Source organism: Diadema antillarum, unplaced genomic scaffold, assembly GCF_040938485.1.
Source record: "Diadema antillarum isolate AM-2024a unplaced genomic scaffold, OU_Dant_1.0 seq00000998_RagTag, whole genome shotgun sequence".
In the NCBI taxonomy this organism is placed as follows: domain Eukaryota; kingdom Metazoa; phylum Echinodermata; class Echinoidea; order Diadematoida; family Diadematidae; genus Diadema; species Diadema antillarum.
The window spans coordinates 1670274-1684259 of record NW_027271836.1 but is presented as its reverse complement, the minus strand read 5'-3'; the positions used below and the strand labels follow the sequence as shown (position 1 = coordinate 1684259).

Sequence of the window (13986 nt, the reverse complement as noted above, 5' to 3'; positions counted from 1 at the left end):
GGTGATGACAGTATTTTTGATCTCTAAAGAAAGAAGACAAACTAAAAAAGACAGAGGTTTGGGGGAGAACATTGAGCTTTAAGCGAAAGCGTTTTAGAGTTGCAGTATAACAAATGAACATTTTCAAGGAGTTCTACGAAATTGTTGCAGTGAGAGATTGAAGAGAGGAAGATACAAAGTCAGATTCTTTCTTTGGATTATTATTACCCCCTTGGGGGTGGGCCGATCCCGGAGGTACTGCAATACCGGGCCAACCCGTGGCCAGGATGGAGCAAGCCCCTATTCCATGGCCTCGGTACAAAAATCAGATTAATATACAAGCGACTCGATGAGTCGCGTTTCAGATATTAAGCTGAAAAGAACAGATACTACACATGATCTTAGCCAAAAGGCCGAGAAGCGATAACCATTGCTTACATCAGATACGATAATCTTGTTCTGGGATCGATCATCAAGGGATGGTTACCCATTACAGTAACCGCAACGTCATTTCTGCCTTATATCTCGAAAAGCTTACCTTAGGACACGAAACGACCTGCACTACCCTTTGAGCAAATATAAAGTTCTATCCCATGGAATAACTTTCTGGATCATCTTTTGCTCTAAACACGCTATTTTAAGGCTATATATTTCTAAATTGTAGAAACTGAGTCTGTCTTTTTCTATATTATATCACTCTGACTAGGTACTGTGTCATGTGCACTGATTCACTCATAACACAATCAATGAGCGACGGCTCTCCATGCAAATCGCGATTGGCGGAAATATGAATAGTCATTATCACCCTTCAACCATTAGGAGAGCTAGAATTTCTGACGTCACCACGTGCCGTGTTAAACCTTGATACCAGACAGACAGGCAGAGAGACAAACGTCAAGCCATCGTTGCGGTTATTCTCTTGCAAATGCCGTGTGAGGCGCCCTTTCTTTTCTTTCCGTCTGCCATTTAGATTTTTCTAACCCTTTGTTTTCTTACTCTAATTCTATTTTCATTGCCGAGAAAAAAACAAAATCAAACAATAATGCCACCATTTTTAACAGTATTGTTATTAGAACTTTTGTAAATGGAATCATCAAAATCATCAATATCATCATTAATTTATCCAAATTCAAAAGGGTAAAGTTTAGCATTTCTCTTTTTAGCTAGGCCGTGGTAACATCAGATTAGCCTTATTAGTGGTTTGAAAGAAAGTTTCACCATCTTTTCCATTGCAAAATAGGACCAGGGAATCGTAAGGAGGTATATACGTGGAATGAATAATGGTGATGACAGTATTTTTGATGTCTAAAGAAAGAAGACAAACTAAAAAAGACAGAGGTTTGGGGGAGAACATTGAGCTTTAAGCGAAAGCGTTTTAGAGTTGCAGTATAACAAATGAACATTTTCAAGGAATTCTACGAAATTGTTGCAGTGAGAGATTGAAGAGAGGAAGATACAAAGTCAGATTCTTTCTTTGGATTATTATTACCCCCTTGGGGGTGGGCCGATCCCGGAGGTACTGCAATACCGGGCCAACCCGTGGCCAGGATGGAGCAAGCCCCTATTCCATGGCCTCGGTACAAAAATCAGATTAATATACAAGCGACTCGATGAGTCGCGTTTCAGAAATTAAGCTGAAAAGAACAGATACTACACATGATCTTAGCCAAAAGGCCGAGAAGCGATAACCATTGCTTACATCAGATACGATAATCTTGTTCTGGGATCGATCATCAAGGGATGGTTACCCATTACAGTAACCGCAACGTCATTTCTGCCTTATATCTCGAAAAGCTTACCTTAGGACACGAAACGACCTGCACTACCCTTTGAGCAAATATAAAGTTCTATCCCATGGAATAACTTTCTGGATCATCTTTTGCTCTAAACACGCTATTTTAAGGCTATATATTTCTAAATTGTAGAAACTGAGTCTGTCTTTTTCTATATTATATCACTCTGACTAGGTACTGTGTCATGTGCACTGATTCACTCAGAACACAATCAATGAGCGACGGCTCTCCATGCAAATCGCGATTGGCGGAAATATGAATAGTCATTATCACCCTTCAACCATTAGGAGAGCTAGAATTTCTGACGTCACCACGTGCCGTGTTAAACCTTGATACCAGACAGACAGGCAGAGAGACAAACGTCAAGCCATCGTTGCGGTTATTCTCTTGCAAATGCCGTGTGAGGCGCCCTTTCTTTTCTTTCCGTCTGCCATTTAGATTTTTCTAACCCTTTGTTTTCTTACTCTAATTCTATTTTCATTGGCGAGAAAAAAACAAAATCAAACAATAATGCCACCATTTTTAACATTATTGTTATTAGAACTTTTGTAAATGGAATCATCAAAATCATCAATATCATCATTAATTTATCCAAATTCAAAAGGGTAAAGTTTAGCATTTCTCTTTTTAGCTAGGCCGTGGTAACATCAGATTAGCCTTATCATTGGTTTGAAAGAAAGTTTCACCACCTTTTCCATTGCAAAATAGGACCAGGGAATCGTAAGGAGGTATATACGTGGAATGAATAATGGTGATGACAGTATTTTTGATGTCTAAAGAAAGAAGACAAACTAAAAAAGACAGAGGTTTGGGGGGAGAACATTGAGCTTTAAGCGAAAACGTTTTAGAGTTGCAGTATAACAAATGAACATTTTCAAGGAGTTCTACGAAATTGTTGCAGTGAGAGATTGAAGAGAGGAAGATACAAAGTCAGATTCTTTCTTTGGATTATTATTACCCCCTTGGGGGTGGGCCGATCCCGGAGGTACTGCAATACCGGGCCAACCCGTGGCCAGGATGGAGCAAGCCCCTATTCCATAGCCTTGGTGCAAAAATCAGATTAATATACAAGCGACTCGATGAGTCGCGTTTCAGATATTAAGCTGAAAAGAACAGATACTACACAATGATCTTAGTTAAAAGGCCGAGAAGCGATAACCATTGCTTACATCAGATACGATAATCTTGTTCTGGGATCGATCATCAAGGGATGGTTACCCATTACAGTAACCGCAACGTCATTTCTGCCTTATATCTCGAAAAGCTTACCTTAAGACACGAAACGGCCTGCACTACCCTTTGAGCAAATATAAAGTTCTATCCCATGGAATAACTTTCTGGATCATCTTTTGCTCTAAACACGCTATTTTAAGGCTATATATTTCTAAATTGTAGAAACTGGGTCTGTCTTTTTCTATATTATATCACTCTGACTAGGTACTGTGTCATGTGCACTGATTCACTCAGAACACAATCAATGAGCGACGGCTCTCCATGCAAATCGCGATTGGCGGAAATATGAATAGTCATTATCACCCTTCAACCATTAGGAGAGCTAGAATTTCTGACGTCACCACGTGCCGTGTTAAACCTTGATACCAGACAGACAGGCAGAGAGACAAACGTCAAGCCATCGTTGCGGTTATTCTCTTGCAAATGCCGTGTGAGGCGCCCTTTCTTTTCTTTCCGTCTGCCATTTAGATTTTTCTAACCCTTTGTTTTCTTACTCTAATTCTATTTTCATTGGCGAGAAAAAAACAAAATCAAACAATAATGCCACCATTTTTAACATTATTGTTATTAGAACTTTTGTAAATGGAATCATCAAAATCATCAATATCATCATTAATTTATCCAAATTCAAAAGGGTAAAGTTTAGCATTTCTCTTTTTAGCTAGGCCGTGGTAACATCAGATTAGCCTTATCATTGGTTTGAAAGAAAGTTTCACCACCTTTTCCATTGCAAAATAGGACCAGGGAATCGTAAGGAGGTATATACGTGGAATGAATAATGGTGATGACAGTATTTTTGATGTCTAAAGAAAGAAGACAAACTAAAAAAGACAGAGGTTTGGGGGGAGAACATTGAGCTTTAAGCGAAAGTGTTTTAGAGTTGCAGTATAACAAATGAACATTTTCAAGGAGTTCTACGAAATTGTTGCAGTGAGAGATTGAAGAGAGGAAGATACAAAGTCAGATTCTTTCTTTGGATTATTATTACCCCCTTGGGGGTGGGCCGATCCCGGAGGTACTGCAATACCGGGCCAACCCGTGGCCAGGATGGAGCAAGCCCCTATTCCATAGCCTTGGTGCAAAAATCAGATTAATATACAAGCGACTCGATGAGTCGCGTTTCAGATATTAAGCTGAAAAGAACAGATACTACACATGATCTTAGTTAAAAGGCCGAGAAGCGATAACCATTGCTTACATCAGATACGATAATCTTGTTCTGGGATCGATCATCAAGGGATGGTTACCCATTACAGTAACCGCAGCGTCATTTCTGCCTTATATCTCGAAAAGCTTACCTTAGGACACGAAACGACCTGCACTACCCTTTGAGCAAATATAAAGTTCTATCCCATGGAATAACTTTCTGGATCATCTTTTGCTCTAAACACGCTATTTTAATTCTATATATTTCTAAATTGTAGAAACTGAGTCTGTCTTTTTCTATATTATATCACTCTGACTAGGTAGTGTGTCATGCGCACTGACTCACTCAGAACACAATCAATGAGCGACGGCTCTCCATGCAAATCGCGATTGGCGGAAATATGAATAGTCATTATCACCCTTCAACCATTAGGAGAGCTAGAATTTCTGACGTCACCACGTGCCGTGTTAAACCTTGATACCAGACAGACAGGCAGAGAGACAAACGTCAAGCCATCGTTGCGGTTATTCTCTTGCAAATGCCGTGTGAGGCGCCCTTTCTTTTTCTTTCCGTCTGCCATTTGAATTTTTCTAACCCTTTGTTTTCTTACTCTAATTTTATTTTCATTGGCGAGAAAAACAAAAACAAAATCAAACAATAATGCCACCATTTTTAATATTATTGTCATTAGAACTTTTGTAAATGGAATCATCAAAATCATCAATATCATCATTAATTTATCCAAATTCAAAAGGGTAAAGTTTAGCATTTCTCTTTTTAGCTAGGCCGTGGTAACATCAGATTAGCCTTATTAGTGGTTTGAAAGAAAGTTTCACCATCTTTTCCATTGCAAAATAGGACCAGGGAATCGTAAGGAGGTATATACGTGGAATGAATAATGGTGATGACAGTATTTTTGATCTCTAAAGAAAGAAGACAAACTAAAAAAGACAGAGGTTTGGGGGAGAACATTGAGCTTTAAGCGAAAGCGTTTTAGAGTTGCAGTATAACAAATGAACATTTTCAAGGAGTTCTACGAAATTGTTGCAGTGAGAGATTGAAGAGAGGAAGATACAAAGTCAGATTCTTTCTTTGGATTATTATTACCCCCTTGGGGTGGGCCGATCCCGGAGGTACTGCAATACCGGGCCAACCCGTGGCCAGGATGGAGCAAGCCCCTATTCCATGGCCTCGGTACAAAAATCAGATTAATATACAAGCGACTCGATGAGTCGCGTTTCAGATATTAAGCTGAAAAGAACAGATACTACACATGATCTTAGCCAAAAGGCCGAGAAGCGATAACCATTGTTTATATCAGATACGATAATCTTGTTCTGGGATCGATCATCAAGGGATGGTTACCCATTACAGTAACCGCAACGTCATTTCTGCCTTATATCTCGAAAAGCTTACCTTAGGACACGAAACGACCTGCACTACCCTTTGAGCAAATATAAAGTTCTATCCCATGGAATAACTTTCTGGATCATCTTTTGCTCTAAACACGCTATTTTAAGGCTATATATTTCTAAATTGTAGAAACTGAGTCTGTCTTTTTCTATATTATATCACTCTGACTAGGTACTGTGTCATGCGCACTGATTCACTCAGAACACAATCAATGAGCGACGGCTCTCCATGCAAATCGCGATTGGCGGAAATATGAATAGTCATTATCACCCTTCAACCATTAGGAGAGCTAGAATTTCTGACGTCACCACGTGCCGTGTTAAACCTTCATACCAGACAGACAGGCAGAGAGACAAACGTCAAGCCATCGTTGCGGTTATTCTCTTGCAAATGCCGTGTGAGGCGCCCTTTCTTTTCTTTCCGTCTGCCATTTGAATTTTTCTAACCCTTTGTTTTCTTACTCTAATTTTATTTTTATTGGCGAGAAAAACAAAAACAAAATCAAACAATAATGCCACCATTTTTAATATTATTGTTATTAGAACTTTTGTAAATGGAATCATCAAAATCATCAATATCATCATTAATTTATCCAAATTCAAAAGGGTAAAGTTTAGCATTTCTCTTTTTAGCTAGGCCGTGGTAACATCAGATTAGCCTTATTAGTGGTTTGAAAGAAAGTTTCACCATCTTTTCCATTGCAAAATAGGACCAGGGAATCGTAAGGAGGTATATACGTGGAATGAATAATGGTGATGACAGTATTTTTGATCTCTAAAGAAAGAAGACAAACTAAAAAAGACAGAGGTTTGGGGGAGAACATTGAGCTTTAAGCGAAAGCGTTTTAGAGTTGCAGTATAACAAATGAACATTTTCAAGGAGTTCTACGAAATTGTTGCAGTGAGAGATTGAAGAGAGGAAGATACAAAGTCAGATTCTTTCTTTGGATTATTATTACCCCCTTGGGGGTGGGCCGATCCCGGAGGTACTGCAATACCGGGCCAACCCGTGGCCAGGATGGAGCAAGCCCCTATTCCATGGCCTCGGTACAAAAATCAGATTAATATACAAGCGACTCGATGAGTCGCGTTTCAGATATTAAGCTGAAAAGAACAGATACTTTTCTTTCAATTTTATTCATCAAAACTCTAAGCACATGTACATTATTTACAAATGGCAATTGCATGGATATAAAATGAGTTCATAATTAAAAATCATAACACATTACTTAAATTAAACAGCCTTGTTGATATATTATGACTTTCATTGTGAGCACACTTTCAGCCTGTTTTAAAAACCTTGTTGCCCGAAATTGGGTGACTTTACTCCCTACTGCCTGATATAATTATTCTTCTTGAGTTAAAGTTCAGGGATGCGGAGTTAGGACTATACCGTGACTTATTCTTACAAAATTCTATTGAGTTACATAAACAGTTGAAATGTATGTACATTATTTACATCAAGGCAGGTATAGACACTATACACTCTATATACAATAATTACAAGTTAAGGCAAGCATGTTATGAGGTCGTAAAGGCCGAGTGATTGTCTTTTTAAAGATCGTCACTTTAAATACTAGACTGAGTTATTAAGAGTTGTAAATTGATTCATATGACACATTATGGCAAATTAATTTTGATTTCTTGTTCTTGAACAGAACAGAACGTCGCTCCATCCATCCATGTTTCTTGAAATTTGGCACTGGACATTCTTTTCAAATCAGCTAAAATACGAATTCGGATTTCCTCTTTAATCTTTGCGATCAACGCATCGTCCGACATGTGGTTTTTCTCAAAAATAAACGAGCATCGGCGGTTCCAGATATTCTTTCGAGTGACAACGTACATAAACCATACCCTTCCCCATACCCTTTGGTTTTTAACCGGAAAAGGGGTTCCGTACAAAAACAACTTCCGATTTAGGGATATTCCAGGCCCTAGTAACCGCCTAGTTAATTCTGAAACCCAACAAATTATATGATTAGTTGACCGACAGTCCCAAAACACATGGTCAATGTTTTCAATCTTCGTACAATAGGGGCATACCCCGTCACTTATCCCCCAGCGAGATAACTTCTCGCGAGTATACAGGGCTCCGTGTGTAGAGCGCCAGCTAAACGACTTCAAAGCATTACATAATATCGAATGATGACTCATGTGCCATACTGAGGACCAGTCCCACGAGGGGTCGACGACCTCTACAAGCGGAGTAGAATCCTTCGCTAACAAATTCACGATGTGGTCTAACCTTCCGCACACACTAGCGAAGTTTGGATTTCGCTGAAACAGGGCTGATATAATTGTCCACGCCTGGCTATAACTCATAGACAGAACATCGCTGTGCGGCACAAGATTCGACCACATACGTGGAAAAATTCTTCTTAGCTTCCTTCCCATGAAATATCTTGTAAACAGAAAATTATACGTAACGGTATCGGTACCAGATAAATGTGGAAAAATATCACGTATGAACAAAGCATGCATCGTGTGTCTCAAATTTTGAAGACCAAGACCGCCCTTGTCTGAGCTCAAGAAACAAGTTTCACGAGAAACAAGTTCTGTCTTTTTCTGCCAAATAAACCTAAACACACTTTTGAGTATTTCTTTATAAAAGTCATCTTCTGGGAGGTATACCCGTGATGCATAATAAAACAAAGAATATATACATGTATTTACAATTCCAACTTTTCCCAACATTGTAAGCCCTCTGTTTTCCCAAGCTTTGAGTTTTGCTATAGCTTTCGCACAGAGAGACTTCCAGAAAGAGCGTATGCAATGGGCTTTCCCGAAACATACACCATTTATCATAATTTCATCTTCCACCCAATTAATGTCCCCTTTTAATTTTCTCCCCAAAAAGGTTCCCAACTTCAGTCCCTTTGTCTTTCTAAGATTTAAAGAAGCGCCCGTTGCTTTCTCAAAAAGGGTAAAAGACTTAAAGTAATTGACAATGTCGGACTGTGACGTGGCCACGCAGGTGGCATCGTCAGCGTACTGTAGTAATTTAATTGATACCCCACCCCCACCGGGAATGTGGGAACCCTTTATGTCCCTGTGCGACATGATATATCGCGCCAATGGCTCTATAAACAAAACATAAAGCGCCGGCGATAATGGGCACCCTTGTCGGACGCCTCGCCCAATCATTACCTCTTCACTAAACTACACATGATCTTAGCCAAAAGGCCGAGAAGCGATAACCATTGTTTATATCAGATACGATAATCTTGTTCTGGGATCGATCATCAAGGGATGGTTACCCATTACAGTAACCGCAACGTCATTTCTGCCTTATATCTCGAAAAGCTTACCTTAGGACACGAAACGACCTGCACTACCCTTTGAGCAAATATAAAGTTCTATCCCATGGAATAACTTTCTGGATCATCTTTTGCTCTAAACACGCTATTTTAAGGCTATATATTTCTAAATTGTAGAAACTGAGTCTGTCTTTTTCTATATTATATCACTCTGACTAGGTAGTGTGTCATGCGCACTGATTCACTCAGAACACAATCAATGAGCGACGGCTCTCCATGCAAATCGCGATTGGCGGAAATATGAATAGTCATTATCACCCTTCAACCATTAGGAGAGCTAGAATTTCTGACGTCACCACGTGCCGTGTTAAACCTTGATACCAGACAGACAGGCAGAGAGACAAACGTCAAGCCATCGTTGCGGTTATTCTCTTGCAAATGCCGTGTGAGGCGCCCTTTCTTTTTCTTTCCGTCTGCCATTTGAATTTTTCTAACCCTTTGTTTTCTTACTCTAATTTTATTTTCATTGGCGAGAAAAACAAAAACAAAATCAAACAATAATGCCACCATTTTTAATATTATTGTCATTAGAACTTTTGTAAATGGAATCATCAAAATCATCAATATCATCATTAATTTATCCAAATTCAAAAGGGTAAAGTTTAGCATTTCTCTTTTTAGCTAGGCCGTGGTAACATCAGATTAGCCTTATTAGTGGTTTGAAAGAAAGTTTCACCATCTTTTCCATTGCAAAATAGGACCAGGGAATCGTAAGGAGGTATATACGTGGAATGAATAATGGTGATGACAGTATTTTTGATCTCTAAAGAAAGAAGACAAACTAAAAAAGACAGAGGTTTGGGGGAGAACATTGAGCTTTAAGCGAAAGCGTTTTAGAGTTGCAGTATAACAAATGAACATTTTCAAGGAGTTCTACGAAATTGTTGCAGTGAGAGATTGAAGAGAGGAAGATACAAAGTCAGATTCTTTCTTTGGATTATTATTACCCCCTTGGGGGTGGGCCGATCCCGGAGGTACTGCAATACCGGGCCAACCCGTGGCCAGGATGGAGCAAGCCCCTATTCCATGGCCTCGGTACAAAACTCAGATTAATATACAAGCGACTCGATGAGTCGCGTTTCAGATATTAAGCTGAAAAGAACAGATACTTTTCTTTCAAGTTTATTCAGTCTTTTTCGTATGTACATATTTACAACGGCAAGAATGATAATCATATACAATAAGAAGACATGCAATAACTCATTTGACTCTTTTGTTGTTGTTGTTGTTTTTTTTTTTTCTTTGCATAACCTACCATTGGCCTCTACTCCGAGTCGTACATTGTTTATGTAAATTGCTGTATTTCTCGAGCTGTTTGGCCAGCTGACCGAGAGTCCGCGAGACCGAAGGTACACAGCAGCCTCCCGCAAACACACACACAGACATTCCCCATGCACGCTCACGCAATCACCCTAGGAACATCCGATAAACCTACGATCTCGCGCCCGCTCGGCCAGCTGGGTTGGAGTGTTTAACACAAATTCCATCGAAGCTGAATTTAACTTCGTTATTCACGACACAACAAAAGGATTTTCCTTCGACCCAAATATTCTTGAACTTTTCCCGAGGCCAACGTTTCAGATCAACTAAAATACGTAAACGAATTTCGTCCTTGATTCTTTCAAGTAACAGATCGTCTGAAATAAAGTCTTTTTCAAAAACGTATGTACATCTACGATTCCAAATAAATTTTTGTACAACCACATAGAGAAACCATATACGAGCCCATACCGAGGCCTCTAACTTAGAGGACGGCGTACCAAAAAGAAATAAATCACTATCAAAAGAGATCCCCGAACCTAGCAAACGAAGAGATACCGAGTGCACCCAACATAAAATCTTATACACAGAACTACACTCCCAAAGGATGTGTGCAATACTTTCTTCCCTGCGGCAAAAGGAACATTTCCCATCCCCAATTCCCCAACGTAAGAGTTTTGCCCGTGTACATAAGGCCCCATGAACAACCCGCCACCTAAATGATTTCAACCTATTACATAACAAAGAATGGTGTGACATCCGCCAGATCGTCGGCCAGCTTCGGGTTGGAGCTGAAACGACGACCCGGGGGACGTCCACAGGTGGAGCAAGAAAAGAAATAATATCACGGGTGCATTTACAAGTGTAAACGAAATTCTTGTTGCACATGAATAGTTTAACAATGAGTCCCCACGCACTTTGATACGAGGCAGGCAACTCGTTGCCGTGGGGAACAGAGTTCGACCAAAGAAAAGGAAACATAATTCGAAGTCTGCAAGCTAAGAAATACCGAAAGAACAGAAAATTGCACGAAGATGCGTCTGCACCAGAAAGAAACGAAAACAGATTACGAACAAATAATGCCTTCATTTTAAATTCCAAATTATGTAACTCCAATCCACCTGCCACGAAGTCCATAGTAAACACATGCCTAGCAACCAACTCAGTTTTCTTCTCCCAAATGAATTCGAAAACAACCTTTAGAATCTCCTTAAAGAAATCGTCTGTTGGAACATAGACTCGGGCAGCATAATAAAACAATGAGAATATACACGAGTTGATAATCCCAACCTTCCCGAGTAACGACAGACCCCTATTTTTCCAAACTGATAATTTCTTTTTTGCTCTATCCCCTAGTTCTTTCCAAAACAACTGAGTACAAAAATCCCTCCCAAACCAAATACCATTAATCTTAATTTTATCCTCCACCCAATTTATCCCCCCTCGTAGCTTCCTCCCAACAAACCCCCCAATTTTCAACCCGTGTGTTTTATTCAAATTAAGAGACGCCCCAGTGGCTTTTTCGAACAACTCAAAAGACCGAAAGAAATTAATAACATCCATCTGTGATGAAGCGACACAGGTTGCGTCATCTGCATATTGTAACAACTTAATTGACTTCCCACCCCCTCCCGGAACATGAAGACCCCTAATCCCCCCATGTGACAAAATATATCTAGCGAGTGGTTCAATGAACAAAACATACAAAATCGGTGATAACGGACAACCTTGTCTCACCCCCCTTGTAATAAAAACATCTTCCCCCAATTGCCCATTAATCAAAATTTTGCTTTTGATATCCGTATAAAGAATCCTAACCCAATCAATAATATAATCACCAAAATTAAACTTCTTTAAAACCTTAAATAAAAATTCCCAATCAACTTTATCGAACGCTTTGCACTGATCCATAGAAATGATTGCACAACCAATATCATTTGAATTGGCATAGTCAACGATATCACGTAACAAACAGAGATTTAAATGAATTGATCGACCTGGAACTGAACACGTTTGGAACTCATTGATAATATCAGATAAGACATTAGAGAAGCGTAGCTGTAATACTTTTGAAATTATCTTGTAGTCGACATTTAACAAACTAATAGGACGACGATTTGCGGGATCTAAGTGATCACCCCCTTTCGGTAATAAACAAATAACAGCTGTGCGTTGAGACTCAGACAATAACTTATTTGAAAATATGTCATTATATAACGTTAACAGATCTTCGCCAACAATATCAAAAAACTGCTGAAAAAACTCAATAGATAACCCATCAATTCCAGGCGATTTGTTTTTAGACATGGCAAAAACAGCGTTCTTAATTTCATCTAACGTAATAGGTTTGTTTAACACAACAACATTTTCAGAACTTATACGAGTTGTAATGCAGTCAATGAACATATCTTGAGTCTGTAAATCAACAGAATTGTCACATTTATATAAATCAGTGAAAAATTGATGAAAAACAGAGAATACTTGCTTGCCGGAAACGACAGAGCCACTGTTGTTTCTAATTTCATCAATACATTTAAAATTGACATTTAACTTTTCATTTTTATTAAAAAATCCCGGTTTTTCCCCACCCTCTAGAAACTTTTCCCTGGAACGAACATAGGCCCCCCTCCCTTCCTCCAATACCAAATCAGAAACTGAGTCTTTATCTAGAGAAGCACATGAATTCTGTAACTTTGACAAATTGTCTCTTTTTTCCTTGGCCGCCCTAACACCATGTTTAACACATAACCCTTTAATTCTCTCTTTAACATTTTCCCACCATAATACAAACGAGTCAAAACCGGGTTTCAAAGTTTGCCATAAACGATAGTAATAAACAAATTCTTCGACAAACAAATCATTCTTACATAACAAAGCATTGAACTTCCAATAAGATTTAGGCTTAATCTGAGCATTTGGCATTGTAATAAACGTGTTTACGATAACATGATCCGAAAAGTGAAAAGGAATCTTAACAGATTTTGTAACTTTAAAATTATTTGCGACGTAAATTCTATCAATTCTAGAACTTAAATTTTTGCCTAAATGAAACCACGTGTGACCTGCATCAGAATTGACTTTACGCCAAGAGTCACTTAAAGTAAATGCCCTCAAAATAGAACATAATTCTTTTTTACCTACAAAACAAGATGTATTTAGCGAATCCCCGACCCTATCTTTCTGATTTATAACACAATTAAAATCCCCACCCAAAATAACTGGTTGATGTCCCCTTGCATGATAAAATAAGCTGTTCAAAAAATCAACACGTTTTGCAGGTTCACACGGAGCATAAACATTACAAATACGGAAAGAGAAGTTTGCGAAGGAGCACAACACAGAGACATAGCGCCCTTCGTTATCAGAACGAATTTGGGAAAAGGTGCATGGCAACTTAGCTGAAAAAGCAATAATAACGCCGCACGAATGGGAAGACAACGAAGAAGAGAGAAAAACAGGACCTTTCCAAACTGATTTAAAGACTTTTAAATCGGAAGAGGTCAAATAAGTTTCTTGGAGTAACACAATATCAAAAGCAAAAATTTTCAAAAACGATAAAACCTTTTGACATTTAACTGAATCCCTAATGCCATGCACATTGAGAGAACAGATAGAAATATTCATTAAATTAGGATACGGCTAAGAGAAAGGGGAAGAGGAAAGGGAGAAAAGGAAGGGAGGGACTACTTAGCTACAGTCAGTCCGAATCCTGGGCGGCCGCCGGCGCGGGGAAGGCGGCCGCTTCTTCCCTCGCCGCTTCACAACGTTAAATGGCTCATCCTGCGACACCTGCATGGGCGAGTCGCCCGGTGTCTCATCCACCACCAGTCGCTCAGAGTCAG

The 13986-nt window shown here is 39.2% G+C and overlaps 6 non-coding genes and 1 pseudogene across 6 annotated transcripts; all 7 read right to left on the bottom strand.

Annotated features, from left to right (window-relative positions):
- Positions 1 to 212: 212 nt before the first annotated feature.
- LOC139742439 (U2 spliceosomal RNA) lies at positions 213 to 404 on the bottom strand. The gene has a single exon (XR_011711703.1). It is a non-coding gene; the product is annotated as a U2 spliceosomal RNA (small nuclear RNA).
- A 1069-nt stretch (positions 405 to 1473) lies between these two features.
- Positions 1474 to 1665, bottom strand: LOC139742415 (U2 spliceosomal RNA). Its single transcript, XR_011711687.1, has one exon. It is a non-coding gene; the product is annotated as a U2 spliceosomal RNA (small nuclear RNA).
- A 1070-nt stretch (positions 1666 to 2735) lies between these two features.
- LOC139742427 (U2 spliceosomal RNA) lies at positions 2736 to 2928 on the bottom strand. The gene has a single exon (XR_011711698.1). It is a non-coding gene; the product is annotated as a U2 spliceosomal RNA (small nuclear RNA).
- A 1070-nt stretch (positions 2929 to 3998) lies between these two features.
- On the bottom strand, positions 3999 to 4190 carry LOC139742426 (U2 spliceosomal RNA). Its single transcript, XR_011711697.1, has one exon. It is a non-coding gene; the product is annotated as a U2 spliceosomal RNA (small nuclear RNA).
- A 1073-nt stretch (positions 4191 to 5263) lies between these two features.
- On the bottom strand, positions 5264 to 5455 carry LOC139742416 (U2 spliceosomal RNA). The gene has a single exon (XR_011711688.1). It is a non-coding gene; the product is annotated as a U2 spliceosomal RNA (small nuclear RNA).
- Positions 5456 to 6528: 1073 nt separating this feature from the next.
- LOC139742429 (U2 spliceosomal RNA) lies at positions 6529 to 6717 on the bottom strand. Its single transcript, XR_011711700.1, has one exon. It is a non-coding gene; the product is annotated as a U2 spliceosomal RNA (small nuclear RNA).
- Positions 6718 to 9836: 3119 nt separating this feature from the next.
- Positions 9837 to 10055, bottom strand: LOC139742431 (U2 spliceosomal RNA; annotated as a pseudogene).
- Between the last annotated feature and the right edge of the window lie 3931 nt (positions 10056 to 13986).